Source organism: Rousettus aegyptiacus, unplaced genomic scaffold (genome assembly GCF_014176215.1).
Source record: "Rousettus aegyptiacus isolate mRouAeg1 unplaced genomic scaffold, mRouAeg1.p scaffold_m13_p_9, whole genome shotgun sequence".
Taxonomy (NCBI): domain Eukaryota; kingdom Metazoa; phylum Chordata; class Mammalia; order Chiroptera; family Pteropodidae; genus Rousettus; species Rousettus aegyptiacus.
The window spans coordinates 10,768,051-10,776,565 of NW_023416312.1; the positions used below are offsets into that span (position 1 = coordinate 10,768,051).

Sequence of the window (8,515 nt, forward strand, 5' to 3'; positions counted from 1 at the left end):
GTGTTAAAAAAGAAATCAACTATATAGTCAGGAAGACGTGGAAAAACCTTAAATGCATATTGCCAAGGGAAAGAAGCTTACCTGAAAAGACCACATACTATGGTCTTGACAAGTATATGACATTCTGGAAAAGGCAAAACTATGGACACAGTAAAAAGGTCAGTGGTTGCTAAGGACTTGTGAGGATGGAGGAAGGAAGGAAGGAGGTATGAGAGGTGAAGAAAGGAGATTTTAGGGCAGTAAAACTATTCTGTATGATGGTGTAATAGTGGATACATGTATTTATACAATTATCAAAACCCATAGAATGAATAACATATAGAGTGAATCCCAATGCAAATCATGGACTTTAGTTTTAAGAAAACCTTCTGTAAACAATGTAAAACAAAAAGAATGTAGCCAAAGGAGAAAAAAGGTATAATAACAAGTGTTGGTGAGATGTGGAAAAATAGGACCTGTCACACATTGCTAGTGGGAATGCAAAATGGTGAAGCCTCTTTGGAACACAGTCTGACAGTTCTTCAAATGACTAAATATAGAATTACCATATGACCAGTGATCCCACTCCTAGGTATATACTGAAGGTAAATGAAAATATAGGCCCACCCAAAAACTTGTATACAAATATTATTACAGCACTATTCATAATAGCCAAAAGGTGGAAACTCAAATGTCTATCAGTGGACAAATGGATCAATAATTGTGGTATATCCATCCATACAATAGAATATTATTCAGCAATAAAGAGGAATGGGGTACTGACACGTGTTATGACATAGGTAAACCTTGAAAACATTAAGCTATGTGAAAGAAGTCAGTCACAAAAGTCCACATATTATATGATTCTAGTCATATGAAAATCCAGAATATGAAAATCTATAGGAATAGAAAGTAGATTAGTGGTTGCTTAGGGATGGGGGTGGTGCTCACAGGGAGAGCAATTATAGCTAGAGGGTACAGGGTTTCTTTTTGAGGTAATGAAAAGCTTCTAAAATATACCGTGGTGATAGTTACACATATCTATGAGTATAATAAAAAAACAGAAAATTGTACACTTTGAACACTGGTCTAGATATTGCTGTGAAGGTATTTTTAGATGTGATTAAAATTTAAATCAATAGACTTTGAGTAAAACAGATTATCCTCTATAATGTGGGTGGGCCTTATCCAGGAAGTTGAAGACGTTAAGAAAAAAAAACTGACCTACTCTGAGGAAGAAAGAATTCTGCCTCCAGACTACCTTTGGACTTAATATTGCAGTTTTTCCCTGGGTGTCTGGTCTCTGAGCCTGCTGTCCTGCCCTGAAGATTCTGGACTTGCCAGCCCCATCACTTACGGGTGTGTGTGTGTGTGTGTGTGTGTGTGTGTGTGTGGGTGTGGGTGTGGGTGTGGGTGTGTGTTTCAAAAAAAAAGTATCCACAAACTTCCAAAATACTCCCTAGAGGGCAGTATTGTCCATACTGAGCCCGATATACTTTTGAGACAATTGCTGTCTCTTTTGACAAGCTGTTTTTTGGCAGAGGCTGGGTAGGTTATGAGAGGTGGGCTGTAGATCTCCGGTTTCTTATGGTCTCAAAATTTCTACTAATTCCCTTTTTATAGACAAAATGACCTGGATTCTAAAATTTTAAAGTAGGAGTTGTACCCATAGTCCACATAATCCTCATTTTTTCTATATAAATAATATAAAAATATCATGTATGCAAATATATAATATATAAATATCATATACATTTATATATCATATATAAATGCCATATATATGATATATAGCATGTTATATATAACACATCTACTTCTACTGACCTCACCTAGTGAATTTTTTATTTTATATATTGTATTTTTATCTTCTAAACTTTCCATTTGCTTATTTTTTATAGTTTATTTTACTCTGCTTAGAACTATCTTTTCATTTATTTAAAGGTTGTGTTTACCTCACAGAGCATAATTATAACAGCTTTAAAGTCTGTCTGTTAATTTTAACATCTGAGTCATCTTGGATTTGGCATCTGTTGAATATCTTTTCCCTTGGGAATTAGTCACATTTTCTTGATTCTTTGTATATCAAGTAATTTTGGATTGTATACTGGCTATTTTGAATGTTATGTTGTAAGAATCTGGGTGCTATTAAAGTCCGCTGGTGGATGATATTTTTTAAAGCAGGCAGTCAACCTGGTTTAGGTTTAGACTACAAATTCTGGCTTATCTTCTGTGCGCAGTGGTCCTAATGTCAGTTCAAAGCCTTTGCTCTGATACTTCGGGCTTATCCTACATATGCTCTACTCAGGGATTAGTTTGAGAGGTGTTTTATATCATAGTTCAGTTCTCAAAATCTTTGCTATGTTGCTTTGGGTCTGTCCCATGCATGCTCAGCTCAGAGGTGAGCCTGGCATTTTGCTGGTTTACACACAGAATTAACTCCTTCTCCAGCTTTCTCTTTGTGATTTCTTTCACACTTCCATCTTTCAGGGGCACATTTTCTCAGTCCTCTGGCCAGAAATATAGGGTTCCTTGGAATTTTTCTCCTGTACTGCTTACGGAAGCTGTGCTAGAGTCTTCTCTTATCAATATATAGAGAGAAAAGTAGCTAAAAAATATGAGTAACTCACTCCTGTATGACTCACTTCTTCAAGTTTTCACTTTCCTTCTCAATCCATCTGCTTCTACTTACTTTTCAGAATTCTCATGTAGTTGCTTTTGTGTTTTTTCCCCCCAGAGATTTTAGTTCTAAGTGGGAGAGATAGGCTGTAGTGGACTTACCCTATCTCAGCTGGCACCGGAAATCAGTACATCCACAGTATTTCTTTCTGTGGGAGTCTGTAAGTGGTAAACTTTTTTGTATGTCTATAAAAGTTTCTATTTTACCTTTATTCTGCTATGGTAATTTACTTAGGTATAAAATCCTGCATTGCTAATAACTTTCTCTTTCAATTTAAAAATAACATTTTTAAACACTGTCTTCTGGTATCAGTATCAGTTATTGGCTGATGCAAAGTCTGCTGGTAATCTAATTTTCATTTCTTAGTGGTAATGCCTTTTTTCTCTTGTGGATTTTAAGCTTCCCTTTATTGGTAATGTTTTTGCAGTTTCACTCCAATGTGTGTCAAAAACAAACAAAAAAAGCATCCACAAACTTCCAGAATGCTCCCTAGAAGGCAGTATTGTCCCTGTTGAGCCCATAGCACTTCAGAGACAGCTGCTGTCTCTTGACTGAGGTTTCTGCTTGGCCAGAGACTGGGTGAGTTGTGAGATCTGAGTTGTAGATCTCCAGTTTCTCATCATCCCAAAGGCTAGACTAATCCCCCTTTTATAGACAAAATGACATGGATTTCAAAATTTTAAAGTGGAGGTTGTACCCAAAATCTACATAATCTTCATTTTTGGGTTTATAGCCTATTAACACCTATTTCTTTCACTGATTCATGGAAATCTACAGCTTTCATAGGTTTGGGCTAACTTCTTTAAGTTCTTCATTTCTTTGTATTTCTTTATTACTTTTAAGATTTTAAATATATTTCAGAGTAATTTAAAGCCACTTAAGGATTCTTTGCCCACCCGCCCTCCTTTCCTCCTTCCCTCCCTCCCTCTCTCCCTTTCTTCTTTCCTACTTTCCTTCCTTCTTTTTTTCAATTATCCATTTATTTATTTGGCATTGAGTTAATATGCCAGGTTCTACACTAGATCTGAAGACAGAGAGAGAAATAAAACCCAGACCCTTTTCTCAAGGTTCCTTCAACCTCTTCAATATATTATTAAGCCAGAGAAAACAGTTTCAAGACATAGAACAGAGTTTTAAGAAACATGTGAAGCTGTGCCAAAAAAAACTTTGACTTAATCTCTTAGTGAGTGTGATATTTTTTGTCAGGAGAACTTAACTATTGTTTTTCAAGCTTATATAAAGCCAGTCCTGCTACTTTCTATAATATATATTACAGTAATATTTATTGACCTATGCACAGGGTTGTTGTGAGATATTTTACAACATTTACTGTCAAGTCTCATTCAATAGAGAAATTGTTACTGGAAATAATACTTTTGGGAAATGTTATTTTGTCAGATTGAATTATTTGTTCTATAACATCTTGTGTTAAACCTGAAAATAATAGACAAGCATTCAAAATGAATCTGAGTATTTTTTCTTTTATCAGCATTAATAACATTATTTTAAGTGAACATTTGAAAACATTTAATTTTTGAGCAGAAATAATACATACATAAGTATAATTGTGTAATTTTAAAAATTAAATAAATATTTGTTAATAAATATTTTTAAAAGAAGTGGTTAGTTTAGATTATGGACGTTTTCATTCATTATAAGTGGTTGGCCAGAGCTTGGACTTTGAATTTCTATTTAATGTATTTATTAAAAATACAAAGAATCAAACTGTGTATTTAACTATTTAAAAAAAAATTTAAAAGTATAGGTGGCCCGTGTTTGGGGAAATAAACATTGTTAGTGAGGAGTAAATAATTTCTATTTGCCTAAATCAAATTTCTGTTAATTGAATTCTATTCCAAAATTTATTAGACAAACTTATGCATGAAAAAATTTTCTTTTAAACCATGAAGTACTGTGTTAATAGGAAATATTACAATTTAAAAAGAATCCTAGGGCTGAAATTATTATGAAATGACTTCATAGACTTAGTTTACTTAAATGAACAAGGCTATAAGAGAAAAAATATGAATATGAATAAATGTTCCCCTACAAAGAGAGGAAGAAAGGAAAAATACAAAAGAAAGGATATCCCTCATTTTCAGTTTTTTTATTCACAATTTATGTGCAGTCCTTCCCAGCATAGGACCAGTAGTTCCATTATTTGTAAAAATATCAGGATAAAATCCACGAAATCAGGGAAAATACTATAATATTAAAATTGAATTGAAAATATTCATGTAAACTCATGATTAAATAGTGCATTAGTTATCTATTACGACAAACTTAGAGGTTAATAGAAGACACATTTATTATCTCTCTCTGTGGATCAGGAGTCTGGGCATGGCTTAGCTAGACGCTCTGCTTCGGGGTCTAACAAAGCTTCGATCAAGATGTTGGTTGGGGCTGTAGTTGCGTCTGCATCCAAAGTCACGTAGTTGTTGGCAGCTTTTAATTCTTTGCAGGCTGCTGGACTGAGGGCCTCAGTTTCTTGTTGGCTGTCAGCCAGAGGCTGCCCTCAGTTCCTTGCCAAGTGGTCCTCTCTATAGGCAGCTCACAGCATGGCAGCTGGCTTCCTTAAAGCCAGCAAGGGAGATAGTCTCCCTTGCAAGACTGGTATTAGTCGTACATACTGTAATTATATATATGTAATTATGTGCATCCTGTCACTACTGACTAGAAGCAAGTCATGATTCCTCCCATTTTCAGGAGGAAGGGAGCACATAGAAGCATAAACACCAGAAGACAGGGGTCATGGGGGCCACCCTAGAGTCCATCTGCTACAATATACATTTTTTTTCCTAGCTCTGTCCATTGAAATGACCTAAAAGCAATGTCACTGTTCATTGTATTGTTCAAATAATTAACACCCCTAGAATTCAGGTTGTGGTCTCTGAAAAACATTCCCCATTAAAGGGAAGTTAGGCCTTTTGGAGAAAGAGCTTATTCCAGGGCTGGGACAGGGAAAGTACAAGGAGAGCCAGGGCTATTTTTCTTAATTTTTATTTATACTAAATAAAAAAATTCAAATTCACAATTATGCATTGCCAGAAATGGCAGCAAGGGTGTTTGGTAACTGGGTTAGAGACTTTAGTATGTTGGATTGAAAAAGGAGCCATAAATTGAGAAGTCTGGTTGCCCCAGACACTAAGCGGATGCAATATCAAACTCCAATTCTGCAAGGGTAAATGTTTCACCTTAGGAGACTGGGTCTCGCTAGGTATAGTACCACCTGAAGGTATGCTTCAAAAACACGTGGGACTATTTCGGTTGTTACAGTGGTTGACAGGAATCCCCTGGCAGGGATTTCTTGGCAGTTAATGGGCAGGAGCCAGGAATGTCATATGTTCTTCAATGCATGTGACATTCTTACAAGGACAAATTTTCCTACCTCTTACATAATCTTCAAATGTCCCCTTAGAGATTCATGTATATGAAAAATCTATTTGTAATTTTCTGAGTCTAAACCTCATTTCGCATGTAAATTCAAAGTACTTTTCTTTTTTTTCTAAAATTGATTTTTAAAAATATGGAATGCTTTCACAAATTTGCATGTCAATCTAGCACAGGGGCCATGCTTATCTTCTCCTTACAATTCCAATTTTAGTATATTACTGCTGAAGTAAGCATAACTCAAAGTATTTTTTGCACAGTTTTGATATCCTGGAATTTTCCAGGAACGGAACTACTGTGTAAATTGAAAATAATATGAGTTGTTTTGTTTGGAACTTTACCAAGAATGGTTTAATGGTTTAGAAAATCACAGCAATGACATCAATGCCATTTATGGGCTGTGTTGAATATCTTCCATTTGCCCTTCCACATTCACTCCACCCTCTCTACCTGCTCTGTGCCGTGGGAAGGAACTTGCCTTCCAGCTTCTGGATGGGTTCACTCCGTAGAAAGCATGGGCAGGAAATCTGGAAAGTAAAAGGAGAGTGGTGTATGTATGACACTTGAAATGACCATAAGGAACTAGGTGTTATCTGCTCCATGGAAACATAAAATCAGATGTGACAACAGTATTCCATTAGAAAATGATCATACTACATACATACGATTGAGTTCAAGCTGGTCAGAAGACGCAAGTAAACTGTATGAAGAGGTATTTTAAACTCCCACGGTACTTGCTCCCTCCTAGTTACTTCTCCCTTAACCTACATTCACGGCTTCCCAGAGAATTCTCTGTGAGTGGTTAACAGAGAAAAACACAGGCCTGGTTTATGCACAGTTTGACAGAACCAGTTAAAAGTGGATGGCTGCCTTCTAGCCCCTGAAAGACAGCCGCGTAGGAAAATATTCCTAGGGGCAAAACTTTGAGCAGTACATACTGTCCACTTCATGTAGAAGGAGAGATGGCCTATTTTCTCTCTGGGCATAATATCATTGAGAGATGCAATCTGTCACAGCCTGGAATGTCCCCGTTCTTGTTTTGTGTGCTAAGAATGCGAGGCCCCTGACCCTCCTTACCTGGACCATCTCTCAAGGCTGTATTCCCAGGGAGCTGCCTTGAGAAATGAGGTGCTCTCTCCTTCTGGGACAGAGAGCAGCCTTACTATAAAAGATGTGAATTCCCCAAGGCTGGTATTCCTCAGCTGTGATGCAATGCTGCGTTGGGTACATAGTGTGTCCACCTGGGCCCCTCTGTATGGCCCTGGTGGGACTTGGGGACATGGGAAACCCATGCAAATATGCTGATGATGCTTATACTGTTTATTGTGCTGCTGACAACCAGGAAGTGAAAACAGCCTAACTTGTTAGCTTGTAAGAGAAGATCCCATACCCTGACAGATATTTCTTATACACTTCACAGTTGTTTTTATAAGCCTTTGGATATTATGTGACTTGTACCTGATTTGGCACTGAGGGGTGCAACTCAGGATTATTCATTTCTCTGTAGTTTTCATCCCTTAAGGGAAATTTTTGCCACTTTTATGTTTGAATGACTAATTATTTTTTGTTGTTGTTCAGGCAAAACTCCACTGGCAGAGGTGTTACTGCACATCTGTTGGAAAAAAAGAGATAAGTTTTAATGACTTTATGAAACTATTTAACAAGTTTCATAGCAAACAGTACTAAGGACTAGGGGTGAATGGATTGCCAATATAATAAATCAGAAGTTCAACTATTCATTGTCAGTTTTTTTTCTATTTTCACTATAGACAAATAACATTATATGCTCGTATTCCAATAGTTTATAACCTTATTTTGCCCCTTTCTTTTCCATAGTAAGTTTTAGTTTTCTTAGATCTGTCTTTATTTCTCAGTTCTAAATAATGGAATTTCAGCATTTGGTCTGGAAAACCACAAGCCCTTCGAACTGTTGGTATAAGAAATCCTGGCAACATAAGAAGATGATTTTCTGGTTTCTTAAAATGTTCTCGAAAATGTTATTTCTAACAAAGAGGTCTTGTAAGACATCCAGAACTCAGAACTTATGGCTTGTTCTATGAATGTAATCTTGACCTTAAAAAGCCTGTGATTCTTTTTCTTTGTATTACTTAATAATGTGTTCGTTCTCCTGATAAACATATTTAAATTGACATCTCCATGTCCTAAAAGATATGAATACCTATGAGTTTTAATAGCCAAGTGAGTTAAAAATTTATGTGCACACAAAAACGTGTATGTAAATGCTTATAGCAGCTTCATTAATCAAAAACTGGAAACAACCAAATGCCTTTCAGGAGGTGAATGGATAAACAGACTGGTAAACACATACAACAGAATACTAGTTGGTGATAAGAAGGAAAGATCTATTGATTCACTCAATAATATGAATGAATCTTTTTTAGTGGTAAAATATACATAACATAAACATAATGAATTTTAAATTCATTTTGCCAAATGAAAGAAGCC

At 36.1% G+C, this 8,515-nt stretch overlaps 1 non-coding gene across 1 annotated transcript; it reads right to left on the reverse strand.

The window, feature by feature from the left end:
- Nucleotides 1-6,179: 6,179 nt before the first annotated feature.
- LOC118608141 lies at nucleotides 6,180-6,285 on the reverse strand. Its single transcript, XR_004952937.1, has one exon. It is a non-coding gene; the product is annotated as a U6 spliceosomal RNA (small nuclear RNA).
- Nucleotides 6,286-8,515: the final 2,230 nt, after the last annotated feature.